The sequence below is a fragment of the Phasianus colchicus genome, chromosome 29, assembly GCF_987193195.1.
Source record: "Phasianus colchicus chromosome 29, bPhaCol1.hap1.1, whole genome shotgun sequence".
NCBI classification, from domain to species: domain Eukaryota; kingdom Metazoa; phylum Chordata; class Aves; order Galliformes; family Phasianidae; genus Phasianus; species Phasianus colchicus.
In genome coordinates, this window is record NC_143464.1 from 615,001 (window position 1) to 631,211 (window position 16,211).

The window sequence follows — 16,211 nt, forward strand, 5'->3', positions numbered from 1 at the left end:
ATTGCATGCAAATAAATGCCTTTTCTTTTAATCAAAAATGACCCTGATGGCTATGTTCCAGCTCTTCAACAAAAGGTTTTCAGAATTAAGTTTTGAGATCTGCTCATTAAAGAAAAGATCTGGCAATGGATGGTCCTTGTACTTAAGGAAATCAGCATAAGTGAATTTGTTTAGAAAAAAAAATCATAGAACCATAAAATCCTTAGAGATGATTTTGTGATTCTAATGCATTTGTAGTTTTCTTGATCAGCAGCTTCATCAGATCCATTTGTCCTGCCTTGCCTAGGACAGAAACACATGGCACTGGCTTGGGTCTGCAGGGTTTCCCTGCTGGTTGTTTCATCTTTGCTCTGTTTTCTGTTGCCCTCATGCCTTTGGCCAATGACATGGAGAGCTCAGTCCGATGCTTGGTGGCTGAGACCACATTGATTCTCAGGACAACCAGGAAGACGCCAACATCGTGATGGAGCCTGCAGCTCTGTGCTGTCTGTTCCACTGAGCTGCAGCACTCCTGTGACAGCTCTGTCCCTCGGAGGAGCACAGCAAACCAAGTTCCTTGCTGCCCTTCACACTAGGATGTCCCTGCCTCTGCTCAGCAGGCAGTGCTGTTCCTGGCCTCTGCTGCTGGCTGCAGGACAGCACATCCCTCTGCACTCCTGAGCACGTGGTGGGCATGCTAGGTGAACAGCTTCTGGTGGAGACAGCAAACAGCACTGGCAAGGCTGCAAGGCTCCTACAGAACCAAGGTCTTTGTCCACTTGGCTATGGTAGTTGTGTCTACTACCGAGGCTCATGAGGAGACAAGCTGTCATGACACTGGGGCCTTGCAACCCTTTAAGGTGACCAGGAGGTATCATATCATTCTCCTTCAGAACATTACAGACCGTACTTCCCATTGACCATGGAAGACCTTTGGACCTTATGTGAGGACCTCCCTTCCCAAGATCTGGAGCTATGGCTTAGACTTTCTGTTTTATCAAAGCAGCTGAGGGCTCTACTCAACACTGAAGTCACTTGCATGGGACCTTTGCCTACTTGTAATCATGATCTCCAATTACCTGCTCTAACAAGATCCTCAGGGGCTTTTGTCAGTAATGGCCCCCACAGGAGCCAGTCAATGCTCAAAGACGCTTCAGCATTTCCTTTTGACTTTACCTTCATTGTGTGGTTACATCAGCCTTCTCTCAGTATCTGAAGTTAATGGACTCAGCAGCAAATATGCAGTGGGGCTCATTACAGTGCAGAAAGACCTAACAAGCATTTTCCTCAAGTCATCCAGGCTTGTCCAGTTAATTATTAAGGTTTCAAGGTTGTAGATGAAGAGAAAACTTCCTAGAATAATAATAATAATAATAAAGAGTTATCACATTTAAGGTTTTTTTAATTACTTTTTTGGTTAATTTAAGAAGTGATTGAAGCTTTCTTCATTTTATAGTTTTCCCAGGCTGTCTGCTAAGGAGGTCTGGACAAGTAACTGCATGGGCAACCTTGCTCCCCACTTCCCTTCTTTACCACCTCATTCATGAGTCACCTGAGACTTGCATCACTTTCCTTACAGCAGATGTCTACGCTGAATTCTACAGATTTTTCCAGCTCCTTTGTAGAAATGTACACTTTCTTCCCTTGGAGGACTGGCTGCACACAGGTAGAGAAGGTTTTTTTAAAAAATTATTATCTTTATTATCTGTAGTAGAGACAAAGAACAGGAAAACACATTCCTAAACTGTAAGCCAAAACCAAGCTGCCTCCAATAAATTTCACCTTCCACAAGGAATAACTGTACAAGAAATTTTGACACTGAGAGATAGGAAATGATAAATAGCAATACAAATACAGAGTTGGCAGTAAGGATGATGATAGAGATGATGGGAAGACAGACAAGGTTAAACAGTTCCAAGAAGCAACTGGGTATTTGAGAGATATCTGTACAGTCGAAGAGTAAGGGGAAGGAAAATATGCACAGAAATGGGAAGTACATATGTCTGAATAGTTACTTGAAATTCAACTTCTGACATGGTTTGTTTCTTCAGGGCAGGTGGAAATACATAAAAGAATACAAAGTATACTGGGTAAGAGACAGAGTACTAGCAATGCAGGTACAGGGGAATATCAATATTCTTTTCTTTTGCCTAACCCTCCAGCCACTTTTTTATCCGGTGAAGAATACACTGTCCAAGCCATGGGCTGCCAGATTCTCTAGGAGAATAGCATGGGAGACAGTGTCAAAGGCTTTGCTGAAGACTAGGTAGATTATGTCAACAGCCTTTCCCTCATCCACCAGGCTGGTCACCTGGTCATAGAAGGAAATCAGATTGATCAGGCAGGATCTGCCTTTAATGAACCTATGCTGGCTAGGACTGATCCCCCAACTGTCCCAAACATGCCATGTGATTTCTCTCAAAATGACCTGCTCCATAATCTGCTCATATCAGAGCAGGTCAGGCTGACAGCCTGTAGTCCCCCAGATCCTCTTGATGCCTCTTGTAGATGAGAGTAACATTCGCAAGGCTCCAATAAATCTGGAACCTCCCCAGCTGATCAGGACTGCTTATAAATGATGGAAAGTGGCTTAATAATAACTTCTGCCAGCTCCCTCAGTACCCTTCAGTGTATTCCATCTGGTCCCATAGACTTACGACAATCCAATTATCAGGTCACTGTTTCTTCCTGAATTGTGGGGGGCTTATTCTGCTCTCCATCTCCGTTTTCCAGCTTAGGGGATGAGTACACTGAGGATAACAGGCTTGACTATTAAAGACAGAAGTGCCATGTGCTGATAACCTTGGGCATGGCCAGGAGAGGGAGATAGAGCCTTCTACAAATTACTGTGTCAAACAGATCCCCAACACAGGAATGACATCAGCAAGCTAAAGCAAGTTTAGCAAAAGGTCATGAAGGCCAAGCTAGAGCACTTGGCATGTCAGGAGAGACTGATGGAGATGAGTTTGGCCATCCTGGAGAAGGGAAAGCTGAAGAGAATCTCATTGCAGCCTGCCAGAACCTATAAGGACATCATGCATAATACTGAGCCAGCTCTGAAATATGGTGTGCAGTGGGAGGATGAAAGACAAAGGCCATTGTGTGAAACTGGAGATGTTCAGCCTGGAGATCAGGAAAAGCTTTTTCACCCAGAACAATAATGGACATTTGCTGGTTATGGTCTACAGAGGAGCCTGCTGTCAAGGCCTTCTTGTTTCAGATATAGGAAACATCTCACTTGCAGGCTGTCATCATGATGGGAAATTTCAACCACCAGATATCTGCTGGAAAACAACACAGCAAGCTGTAAGCAATCCAGGAGACTCATGAAGTGCACTGAGAGTGTTCCTGGTCCAGATACTAGACAAACTGTCCAGAGGAAAAGCATTACTGGACTTGGTGCTCACTGACACAGAGGATCTCATTAAATAAATTAAGATTGGATGCACGCTGAGTTGTAGAGACCAGGCTCAGGTCAGCTCTGTGATCTCAAGGAATATGAGCCTGTCAAAAAACAGGTTTGGTAGAGGTAAAATTATACCAGCAATTTGAATTTGGTTCTGGTCTTTTATAATACTCTGTATTGTATTATTTGAGGATATCAGAATCGGTTACTTTAAATTCTGTAGATCTGTGGTAAGCAGGCCCACTGATTACCCAGGGGCCAATCTGTATTTTCTCCCCTAGTTTGCCTTGGAGTGTAGTTTCTGGTGAGAGACATTTCAACTCCACTCATCTGTTGAGTATGTTTCATTTTCATGTATGACTAAAGTGGAGAAATTTAAGGTCCTTCTGTTTTGTGGTGTTTCATGGTTACAGAGCATAGTCCCAAGGGTCACCACCAGGAAAACTGCTAACTCCATGTTGTAGCAGGGTTTCTATGTATTTATTAAGAGGTGCTGCAGTGTGTGGGGCTAGGAGAGGCTGTGTAGTTGGGTCAGGTTTAATCATATCTATTCTGAACCCGAATGATAGCCCTATTTTATGTTGCTGCCTTTGACAAGTCACAGTAGTGGGTTTTATCAGGATGAAATTATAGCAGCAATCCCTCTTATCAGTGACACAATGCTTTGCAGCTATGGAGTCTGAGAAAATATTCGATATTACTATCCATTTAACTTTCATTTGTTGATCCATTGATCAATCTACACGTCATCTGAATTTCTTATCTGGCTATTTCTTCTCCTTCTGGCCACAAATCAAAGAGGATTGTACAAAGGTCAGGATAGCGCTCAGTATTACTTATCCTCCTGACAGAGTAATTCTAAAATCTAGGTTATTCAACCTCATGCAGTTTATTCAGGATTCCTATGAATGCCAAAGAGAGAGGAAATATGGTTGTCCATACTTATCCAGCGTGGTTAGAAAAGTCACCAGATGATTTCTGCTGTGCCAATGTCAGCCCACATTGCTTCTGAATGTGTGTGGGTTTTGTCACGTGCAGTGAGGTTGTGTATGGCAAAACACCCAATTAGAACTGGAAAATGCCTCTGGACACTGTCCAGTCCAACCGCTTCCTATCTTCAGCTAGAGCAGAATTTCCAGGACTGTGTTTAAACATCTTTTGGATATCTCCAAAACATATGTGGACATCCAGCTGTAGTAATCTACAATCCACAATAAACAAGTGTTTTCCTAAAACTCTCATGAAACTTCATGTGTTTCACCTGGAACTCACTGCCCCTCGACCTGTTGCTGAGCTTAACTGGGAAGAGCCTGGCTCCCCCTCAGGTCCTCCCATCAGATGTTTATATACACTGACATACTTCTCCTTGGAGCCTTCTTTTCTCCAGGCTGAGCAGCAACTGCTCTCTTAGCCTCCCCTCTCATAAAGGATGTCCCAGTCCAATTCGAAGGCCTTTGCAGGACTTGCCCCACTAAATTCACATCCTTTTCATATTGCAGAGCCCAGTTCTGTACTGGTCACTGTTCAGCAGAATTTGCTTTACTAGCGCTGATTTGAGAAAAACAAACACTTCCCTTCATCTGCTCATCCAGGAGCTGTTATTCTTTCTGCAGAACCAGCACATCACTATTTCATGGTCAGCTTGTTGCCCATGTGGACCTCAAGGTCCTTTCCTGCCAAGGCGCAGGGCAGCTCCCAGTCAGCCACCACCCCATCCCATGCTGATGCAGGGGTTATTTCACCCCGTGTGCAGGGTCTCATGCAGAGACTGGAAGATTGCTTGGCAGTTCATGCTGGCAGGGAGAGCTGGGAGGAGGAGCATCCCGCAGTATAGAGGGTAAGTTCAATAGGTGATTATCTCCTCCTAAGTACATAGCCCTCATCCTCTAATTACAGGATTAGCGCCCTCTGAGAATAGAGACCTTAGCCATCGTAACCACCCGATAGAGAGCTATGCAATGAAGCAGGTTAAAAAGTCACAGGGACTAAAAGGACAGAGCAGAGGAACTATATTCTGCCCTCAAAGAGACAGTTTCTACCACAGAAGAAAACACAAGATCCAAGGCAAGCAGTATCCATCCCATCACTAACAGGCTGACAGCAAGAACTCAAAGGAAAGGAATGGATGGAGGCAAGTTGGTGCTGAGGGCTGCAAGCAAAACCCCTTCTTGCCTACTCCATCCACCAGGTGCTTCTGTAGAACAGACACGAGGATCTGGGATAGATACTGAAATAGCTGAGCTTTTACAGCATGCAGACCAATGTGAATGATTGTGGGTGACATTCATTTTGGTGTTTGTTACTTAATGCTTGATCTGGAGATCAAGCTGGATCAGTGCTTGATCTGGAATGCAACACATCAGAGCACAAGTGACCAAGCATGCAGAGATAAGCTTAAGACAGCCAATGCCCATTTTGAGTTGAATTTGGCAAGGGACTTAAAGGGTGAATAAAAGACCTCCACAAGTACATAAGAGCAAAGGAAAGGGTAGGAAAATATAGTCTCACTGGAAGACAGGTCAGGAGTCTTGTTAACAAATGAAACAGAAAAGCCTGAAATACACACTGTCTTCCTCAACTCAGTCTTCTCTGCTAAGACAGAACTTTGGGTATCCAAGGGCCCTGATACCAGAGAAAAATCCAGAGCAAGGAAGACTTCCTCTTGCTAGGGATCATCGGGTTAAACAAACTGGACATCTATAAATCCATGGGCTCTGGTTAGCTGCATCCATGTGTGCTGAGGAAGCTGAAAGACATCACTGTGAAGCCACTCTCAATGTCCTTTGCAATGTCATAGAGACTGGGAATGTTTCCCAAAGACTGGAAGCATGCAAATGTCAGTCATATCTTTAAGACCTGCAAGTATCTGAAGGGCCAGTCACCATTCCCTAGGCATTCTCCTAGTCAGCTGACACAATATAAATTAGATAAATGGCAAGTGATATAGACCGAAAATGACCGAATATCAAGGCTCACACTGTGATGACTGATATCACAAAGTCCAGGTGGACATTTTTGCTTTGTTTCCAAGAGGCTGATACTAGGTGTTATACTCTCTAACCTCTGCACTAAGACTCTAGACAAAGGGGCACAATGGAGGTCTCCAGCACCACGGTCTGCTCTAAGCAACAGTAAGGTGATAATAGGGTCACAGTGATCAGTAATTTCTCTAGACCCAGTGCTGGTGTGCATTCATGGTGATTTCTTCCCCTTAAGAAAGTAAGAATTTTCCTTTTCTACCTTTTCAGTTTCATTTGCTTATTGCCCTTTGTTCTTTCCCCACTTTCCTTCACTCAGGTCTGGTCACCACATCTACTCTGACCAAACACAACTGTATGCGGTTTGACTGGGATGGAGTTAACGTTCTTCATAGCAGCCTATTAATTAGCACAGCAGCTCAGACAAGGAGGTAACATTCATTCTGTGTACACTGAGCTGAGGCAAGAGGAATCCAGCTCCTGTGTGTCTGTGAGGTACATAGCAGGGGCAGTTGAATCCCTCTCCAGCTGCAAACTACTGATGAGAGCAGAGATGCCCACAATGAATCACAGGGAAGAGATCGCTGCCTGCCACTGCCCGGTGTGCTGTCTGACAATAGGGTAAGAGATTCCAGAGGGAAACACGGCACCTCCTGCATACCACCAGCACACCCTGGGAGAGCAATTCCTGCAGTGGGAGTCTGTGCAGTGCTAGAGAGTGTCGGTAACAATTCCTTCAGCTTGCTTCAATGTGAGTTCTTCAGGAGGGGCCCTGCTGCTTTTCAGGAGCTGTGAGCCCCGGAGCCTCAGGGACATCTCCAGGGACATTGGTTTGGGGCATAGAAAGTGATGCCTCGAGCTGCACCTCTGCTGCTGAGCTGGGCTGTGTTTTCTGAGAAGCAGGGAGCTGCTGGCAAACAGCAGTGCTGCAGACAGACAGTTCTGTGCATGATCTGCTCTTCTGCACCAAGAGCTGGGGCCTGCAGCTGGCACAGGGAGAGCAGGGAAGGAGAGAGGTGTTAAAGGCTATGTGGGAGAACTCCTCAGTGTTCTTCACACAGTAAGTCTGGCTGAAGGGAAGGCAGATGCAAAACCATTGATATATGCACTTGAAGTTAGCATATCCCACTGCTTGTAGGATCTTTTGGGAGTGCTCCCATCACTTTTCCATCACAAAGGAGGAGATCCTGCTCCAGGTTAGTGATTCCCTGGTTCAGTCAGTGCAGTCGGGGGTGCACTGGGTGCCCAGGGCAGAAATCCTGCAGACAGGGTCCCTGCTGTGCCCCAGAGGCTGTGTGTCCGGGCAGGGACTGTGCCGAGTGCTGTCCTATCTGCAGATCTTCAGGGCCGTGCTGAGGATGCCCTCAGAGCAGGGACGGCACAGAGACTTCTCCACGTGCCTCCCTCACCTGGCTGTGGTCTTGCTCTTTGTCAGCACTTTCACGTTCGCCTATCTCAAACCCCCCTCCATTTCATCCCCATCTCTTGACCTGTTGGTGGCAGTTCTGTATTCAGTGGTGCCTCCAGCAGTGAACCCCCTCATCTACAGCATGAGGAACCAGGAGCTCAAAAACACAGTGAGGAAATTCAGAGGAATTCCATGGTGTATCCAAAATTATTAGGACAATCTTTTGTTTTTATTTACTTTCATTGCTATTTCCTCATACTTGGATTAAGATTTAAATACTTTTACATTTAAATTCTTAGTCTCCTATCTGTTCACTTTTTTACCCAGTCATGTCATTACAAGTCCAAATTGAAAACTGGGACTCTGTGATCCTAACAAAGTTCAAAAAGTCCAAGTGCAATATGTTGCCTTGGGTTGGGGCAAACACAGACATATGTGCAGATCGGGAGACCTCACTGATAGCAACCCTACTGAGAAGGACTTCTGTCCTCCAGAGTTCTGGTGGATGAAAAGCTGGACGTGAGCCAGCAGTGCGTGCTTGCAGCCCCGAAGGCCACCTGCATCCTGGGCTGCATCAACAGAGGGGTGACCAGCAGGATGAGGGAGATGATTGTCCCTCTTTACAAAGATGATCAGAGGCCTGAATGTCCCACCTCTGGAGGAGTTTAGGACCAGGTTGGATGGGGCTCTTGGTAACCTGATGTAGTTTGAGCTACATTATCTTTAAGGTCTCTTCGAATCCTAAACATCCTATGATTCTATAATTCTATGATCTTGTGTACCTGCAGAACCAGGCTCCCTGTGTAGATGAACACAATGAAGAAGACAGCAGAAATTCTTTTGTCTCTGCTCCTATGTCTCCCTCATCCTCCTGAGCAACCCACATATGTGGGAGAGTTTCAAGGAGCCAGGAACCCATCTGCCACATGGAGCAGCAAACCTGGTGTCCCTGTGGTCTGCCCCTTAATGCCTGTTGAGCTCTTGCTCTCTGCTACCTTTGAGTTGGGGCTGCTGCTTTCCTGAAACCGTGGCCATGAGCAGCAGCAGGATGTGGTTTTTGAGCATTGCTCTCCCTCCACTTCCTTGCTCTCCTATTGTGCCTCTCCATTCCTGTTAGTATTCAGGTCTCAAATGACTTGATAGCAGTCCAGTTGTCTCTACAGTTGCATACCTAACTAAAGGCCTGCTCAGGACAGAGCCAGAATCCAGGCCTCTTTCAAAGCTGTTGTCAGCAATGCACACAAGGAGCTGCTCTCTGCTCTTTTGTTGTCTGGGGTTCTCCACGGACTGAAGAACACAGGCTTACAGTCCAACAGTGATCTGCCAGTGACCAGTCACTGGACCAAGGGCTCCCTTCTCAGTGGCACTTGTTCATACAGACAACAAATATTTGTTGACGTATCTGGAGAGTGATTCAGTACAGACTTTTTGAAGCCCTGTGGGTCAGATCTGGTTCAGCATTCAACTGCCCTTTGTGACATTAGAGGCACCCCATGCTCCTGCCAAGCACTGTCCTTGGCTGCAGAGCCATTAGCACAGATGGTAAGAAGCAGCAGAGATCTCCATCCATCTGTGTCTGCTGCCCACCCTGAGCAGCATAACCTGGGCAGGGTCACCCTGGTCCTTTGGGCACCACAGATCCATCAATGCAGAGCAGTACCACCAGATCAGGGCCTTGGGGGGAACACGGGGAGGGAGCCAGGAGCAGTCAGCCAGGCCAGCACAGAAAAGTTGCCCTGGACAAGGCTCTCCAGGAGCAGGGATGACCCTGAAGAAGAGCAAGAGAGCATTTCTGTGCCTTCAGGGAGGGACAGGTGAGAAAGAGAAAGCTATTTTTGCAGGCATTTGCTGGAGGCAGGCTGTGCTGGGCCAGGACTCTTGTGCTAGGCTGAGAAGAGGACGGCACAAGCAGTCTGTGCTGGGGGTCTTCTGGGCCTGGAGCTTCACTGACCTCTGTTTCCTCAGGCCACAGCCCCAGCCTAGTAGCTGCTGTGTCTTCAGAGTTTCTGGGCTGTGGTGGCATTGCATACCCAGTGGTGGGCACTGCCATTGGGCTGCTGGGCTGAGCTAGGTTGGGGAGAGGGCAGGGGCTGGGAAGAGCTGGGGAAGAACTGGGATGTTCCCAACAGAGGGGAACACCACCGTTAGCTGAGCCGTTAGTGTGCAGGGTGAGAATTTGCACAAGGGCTTTGTGGAGCAGATCCAGAGATTAGGGAAGGAGCCAAGACCATGCAGGAGGGAGGAGGTCAGTCTGCAGAGGTCTCAGTCACTAACAGCCTTACACAACCAAGTCAGTTTTCTTCCGACTGAGATACTTTTGGGACTGAGACTTAGAAAATAACCAAGTTTGAGACAAGGCATAATATGCAATACCCTATAAAGTTTTTCAGGAACATTTCAGGAACATTGGTTTCTTCCCAAAATCAGAAAATAAATTATTTAAAAAACAACAGGAGGGCATTATAATGATATCTTAATGACAAAATAAAACATAGCTCTGATTGCCATCAACAGGAACTAAGAACAGCTGTGAGCAAGTTCTGAGATTCATTTCTTTAAAATGATAACTCTTAACTTCTCACAGTTATCCTTCCTCAAATCAGATGCTTCACTGGAAGAGATTGGTGTGCAGGATTTGCTCTGGTTGCACTTCTCCAATCAATAAACAAAACGCTTGGGCTTCTACTGAAACAAGTGAGGGGTGAGGAGAGACACCATTGGGAAGTACAAACGTAGGAGCTCTGACCAAACTGTGAACGGCTGTGCCAAATGGGAAGATAAAAGTTAGACATTTTAGAATACACCTTGCTCAGACTTGCAAAACTGATGTGATGTGTTTCAGGAAAACTTACCCATAGCTTCCACACTTACTCCTCGTTTTCAGAAATGCAGCATTTCCTTTGGAAATTTGTGGAGAGGTGGCTTGGGGAGCGGGGCCACCTCGGGAATGTTGGGGACATGGTGAGTTTGTGAGGATTTACGGTAAACAAGTGGTTGCTGAGTTGTGTCCAATGAGGAGTTTGGCGGGAAAAAATAGGCAGCTCCGGGGGAATTCCGCGTTGTCACGGTGACAGCTTTCACCCAGTGACCGGATACGCGTGGTGATAGGTTATGCGCGGACTTGTATAACCAATCATACGCGACCAGGGCTACTTGTTAGTGTATATATTGTTGTGTTAACTGATTAAAGTTGGACTTAGCTGCTAACTCATATCGAGTCGTCACTGAGTTCCACAATCCCACTCCCGCAGAAATTAATTTGGACAAAAATAAAGAACACCAAAAGCCTGTTTTCCTGCACTTCCATGAATCTGAGCCCAGAAAAAGAAAAAAATAAGTAAGATAAAATGCTCGTAGAAATGAGGCAAGACTGTCATTCTGGTGCTGACCTCCCCATCATATGCATGGATAACACAGAGGACAGGCTGCAGGTGTTTCAGCAAAACAGCTGCACTTACTCCTTGACGCCAACAACCTGTGTAAACCTAACAAACCACGCAAAATCAATTCATGCTACAAAGCAACTGAAGTGTGAAGGTAAGAAAGCTACTGAGAGACTTTTCACTTCTCGAACCTGCACTTGGCCATCACAATATAGCATCAATCTATCTTCTGAGGCTTTGGAGGAAAGTTTTGTGTGGCATGTGATTACTTTGACTACACAGTTATGATCGAGCCTGAAACAACATCATTTCATGTAAGCAGTTCAGCAAAACCTGTACCACCACTATCTGCACAGAGCTCTTCTGAGCTCCTCCCACCCCTTCCCTCACTGTCCCATTATTTCTACAGGCCATTTTTTTTTCTGCAGAGAGCAGCATAGCATTTTTACTTTATAGTTCCAGTGTTCTTTATGTGGCTAATGGAGATCTCTGCACTGTAGAATGAAGTAATGAGAGCTTCATTCAACTGGATGATTTAATAGTTCATGCCCCTACATCAGACCTTGCTCTCCCCAGAAAAAACTTTATGTTTGTCACTTACCCATATTGTCCCACTTCAAGTGTGGTAGCCAGAATTTCAGAAATAACAAAGAGAAAAAAAATGCACTGAAGTTTTTCTCTTGCAAAAGATTTTTTTTTTTTTTTTTTTTTTTTTTAGAAAAACCCTAGAAAAACCCTAATCTTACAGTACTGATAGAAGCAAACAAGAGTCTTGAAACCATTACTGCAATGAAAATGTGAATTCAAGTCTGCTCCTCAGCTTGCTACCTTGCTCACTTTAAGGGCAAGAATGCTTTCAACATTTTTAGTAATACACTTAAGATTAGAAAGTCAATAGTGAGCACATAAAGAAGTACGGCAGTGTACAGAGAACAGCAATCCCAGCCTTAAGAATGCTCAGCTGCTACAGACCACTGCAGAGACTGTTTTTATATCAACTGGAACTGAAACTAGAATTGCATCATGAATGGAATTTATTATCGTGGACAATGTATGACATTGGTGTAAATTATAAATGAACCAGCAGAAATAAATTTTGGCCTCTGTAATTTCTGTAGCAAAGCTAATTTATCATGGAAGATTTACATACTGCTAAAATCCTTGCAAAGTTGTAGTATTCATTTTTTCTAATAAAAATTTCTAGAACTAGATCTATATTTAGCTCCATGAGGTCTTCGCTTGCAGCCTTGTTAATAAATAAGCAAATTAACTTTTGAAAGCATCGGATGAGCATCAAAGTAAAGCTTGAGAAATAACTGAAACCCACTTCAAACATAAAACCATTTTTCCCTCTGAATTAGCAAGCACACGTAAGTCAGCTCTGGCTGGCTTCCAGTGAGGGCTTCCCAAGTGTCATGGCTGGAGGCAAGGATATGGCCTGTCTGGATTAGCCTGTGTTTCTGCAATACTACTATCTGAGCCATGTCTTTCAAGGCTCCACACTGTGACCGCCAAGACTGACTGCTTAAAATAAAATCTGTAATTCCTTACAACTACAATGTACTTCTTGAGCAGGGTCTTGACAGGAAGAAGAAGAAATGCTGCCATTAAGCGGAGACAGAAAGGGGCAGAGGCAGTGGCCTGCCCTCTCCCACCTGCGTGCCTCATAACTGGGAAGTGTACCCAGCTCCCTGGGGTGGGAGCATAAACCTACTTTCATGGTTCCAGCATTGAACAGAATCCCTTGGGAGAACAAGACGGAGAGTTTCCATGGCTCTGCCCAAGCTGAGGTGGGCAGAGAAGACAACAGCAAAAGAGAAGAACTCACATCCAGTTACACTTCTGGGTTCCTCTCCTCTAGACCAAGTTAGTGCTCCAAGATCCTTCCTATCTAGCTATCAACTCAAAGTTAAAACGTGGCTCCCCTTCCTTCCATATGCCTTGCTCCTTTCTTCCTGCGGACAGGACCTCTACCCTGGCAGCAGCCTGGGCATGACACTAAGCGGTCCAGGCACACAGGTTTCCAAGTGACGCCTAGCTTATCTAATGTGCACCACTTAACACACTCTTCCCTGTCACCACAAATATACCATCCAAATCTTAAGCATCTCGCTTAATTACTGACAAATCTACATTTCTGGTCTTAACTGTCCACTCTCTCCATTCTTTATATTGCTGACCAGATAATTTTCTCACACCATGACTTTGAGTCTTTCACGCTTCTCTTTGCGTCACTAAGTATGGATTTCCTGAGATTTTTTTTTTGGATTCCTTTCTTTACATGCATAAAAGTTCATTCTCAGCAGAAGTCCTCCTGACAGATGGTTTGGAAAAAAAAGAGACAGAAGTGTAGAGAATGAATGAAGGATCATTCAGTGCCCATCTAGAATCATCTTCACTGAGAGTCAGTCTGTACTCCAGCAGGTCTGCATGGGTGAAAAAAGGCAGCTGAGCTTCTCCAGCAGCTCTGCAACTGCTGCTCTCAATATGTGTTCCTTTAACTTCTCCAAATCCCTACTATTGTTTCCTGTCCATCACTTTACTCAAATCCTTACTCCCTCACTGCCAGTCCTTTACATTCCCAACACCCCTGTTCTTTTCCATTGATCCTCTGGTGCTTTGGAACAGGCAGAGCCTCAAAATAAGGCAAAAAAAAGAGAAAGCCTTTGTTAGACACAAAACACAAAGGCTGAGGGAACAGTACATTCCACGTAATGCCCACTGTGAAAGCCAAGCGACTGGCTTGGTTCTGACTATTATTAGATGCTGTTGCCACTCTGAGCTTTTAATTCTGACTGTGTGTTTCCCACCCATCCCTTGCACCTGTTCCCTCATTTTTGGTGATCACTGAAGCAGAGTTGACATCACACTGGGCTTGATCATGTTAGATGGATCACTGGCAGCTCACTGCTTACAAATGAGCTGTACCTGGCAGAACATTAAGGCCTGGAAATGCTGCCATAGAGGTTGCAGAGGGCTGCATACTTCTGCTCCCAGTTTCTGCAGACAAAGCAGTAGCCTGGTGTTGGTCAGGGCAAGCTTCTCCTGCCGCAGCTTGATGATGATGGATCTGGAGATGATCTGCAAGGTGAATTTCCACACATTTTACAGAAAGTGGCAGAGAAAAGCAGCATATGTCAGTTTTTTAGGAGAGCCCTGGGGCAGGAGAAAAACTTGTTTGTCCTAGCAGCTCACTAGCATTAAGGATTCATTAAAAAGAGGAACTACATAGCAATTGGGACTGAATGGTGCTGACAACCTGTTAGCCCTCAGAATTCATTAGTATTGAGGACTCATTAACACTAGGAGCTCTTTGGCACTTTTGTGTGATACTCTTACATTTTAACAATGGATAAAGTGAGTCTTTCATGGAAAATTTTATATTTTGGATAAAGTGAGCCCTTTATGAAAAATCTTACCTTCTTACTTCCCCCTTTTGCATTTTCCTGTGCCAAAATCAGGTTTCTGTGATCCACCTCTGGATGTGGATGCTCTGGGAGGAGAAGCCATGCATGTTAATCATGAGGTCCAGCTTTGTCCAGCATGAACATGCAGATTCTCCTCATGTTGAGCAGTCTCTGCTTGAAGCACCAGTTCAGGATGACCCCAACATGTCAATGACAGTGTGCTCCCCAGGTTGGAGCCCAGGGACACTGCTGGGGGCAAAAGAAGGGAAAGAGATGAGTAAGGGAAGTGCAAAAAAATGGAAAAGAGGGGTGAAGTGTGGGGAAAAAAAAAAAAAAAAAAGGAATGGGAAAGGAAGAAGCAAGGAATACAAGGAATAGTAAAGAAGCGTGCAAGGAACAAGGAAGGAATGGACATGAGGTGGGAGAGGAAATGAGAAAGGGATTTGAAAAAGGACAGAGAAAGGGATGGGCAAGGAGCAAGCAAAGAAAGTAAAGAAATTGGAAAGGAATTAGGAAGGAAGGAGCAATAGGAGGAGCAATGGGAAGGAGAAAGGGGTCCAAGCATCTCTTCGTACTCATGTCCACGTGTCTCCTGTTATCCCTGCAGTAACTCCTTTACTCTAAGACTCTGATATATATGTCTTCGAGGAGGTGGTAGCTGAGATGCTGGTGACAACTTTGGGTCCCCGACAGCACTACATGGTGCTCAACCCTGTGGAACCCAACAGGCAGCCCCAGTTGGGACAGAAGCGTGTGATCAAGGTACACACCTCATGGGACCACAGAGATGTCACCTGCAGGTCCCTGAGGACAAGTTGGGTACTCCAGGGGACCATGTAGATGGACCTCAGGGGCCCACAGGTGGCTCTGATGTACCCATAGATATCCCCAAGATATACTCCAAGACATTCACTTGGGTTGAACACAGCATTGAGGTGTGGAGGTGGCACTGTATGACAGCAGGGATGACAAAACCCACTCAGGGGGTGGCAGTGGTGTCACCAGGGATGACACAGACCCAAAGGGGTGACGGAAAGTGAGACCTGCAGTGAAAGCCCCTCAGGGGGCGGCAGTGGGTGACACTGGGTGAGACCTGGGGTGACACAGACTCCTAGGGAGTGGCACTGGCGACACCAGGGAGCGATAGTACCTCAGGGACGGCACTCAGTGTCCTCCGCAGTCCTCACCAGCCTCTGACCCTTTCTCACCACCCCTCCAACGCGCCCCGCTCCCCCCCCGTCCGCCGCTTCCGCTTCCCCTTCCCCTCCGTTCCTCCCTCAGCCTCCCTCTTTCGGCCCCGCCTCCCGTCCGCCCTTACAGCCAATGGCAGCACGTGTCCAGCCAATGGCAGCGTACCTAGCCAATGGGAACACGCGCTGGCGGCGGAAGGCGGAAGCAGCGGGAACGCCCACGCCCCCTTTCTTACTCCCTCCCTTCCGGAGAAGCGGACGTCATGGCGGTGCCGGCTGCCTAGCAACAGTGCAGGGCCTACCCGGGGGCTGCAAACGCCGTTCGGGCTCAGCCAACCCCATAATTCTCATCCTGATCCTAATCCGTTACCTGCAGCCCTACAGCGCGGCATAAATCTTTCCTGAGGACGAGCCCTGCCCGGGCTGCGGCATTTCGGGTGTGGAAACCCAGCCCTGGGGC

General features: G+C 46.2%; 1 long non-coding RNA gene across 2 annotated transcripts in view; it reads right to left on the minus strand.

The window, feature by feature from the left end:
* Positions 1–16,198, minus strand: part of LOC149914425 (uncharacterized) — a 17,451-nt gene extending 1,253 nt beyond the window's left edge. Inside the window, exons 1-4 of one of the 2 annotated variants that reach the window (XR_016460350.1) lie at positions 15,712–16,198; positions 14,574–14,810; positions 14,083–14,235; positions 1,156–1,332 (exon numbers count right to left, since the gene is read on the minus strand). This is a non-coding gene — a long non-coding RNA (uncharacterized LOC149914425). Of the gene's footprint in view, positions 1–1,155; positions 1,333–11,880; positions 14,236–14,573; positions 14,811–15,711 lie in introns of those variants that run through there. The other variant, XR_016460349.1, reaches the window with a different exon arrangement.
* Positions 16,199–16,211: the final 13 nt, after the last annotated feature.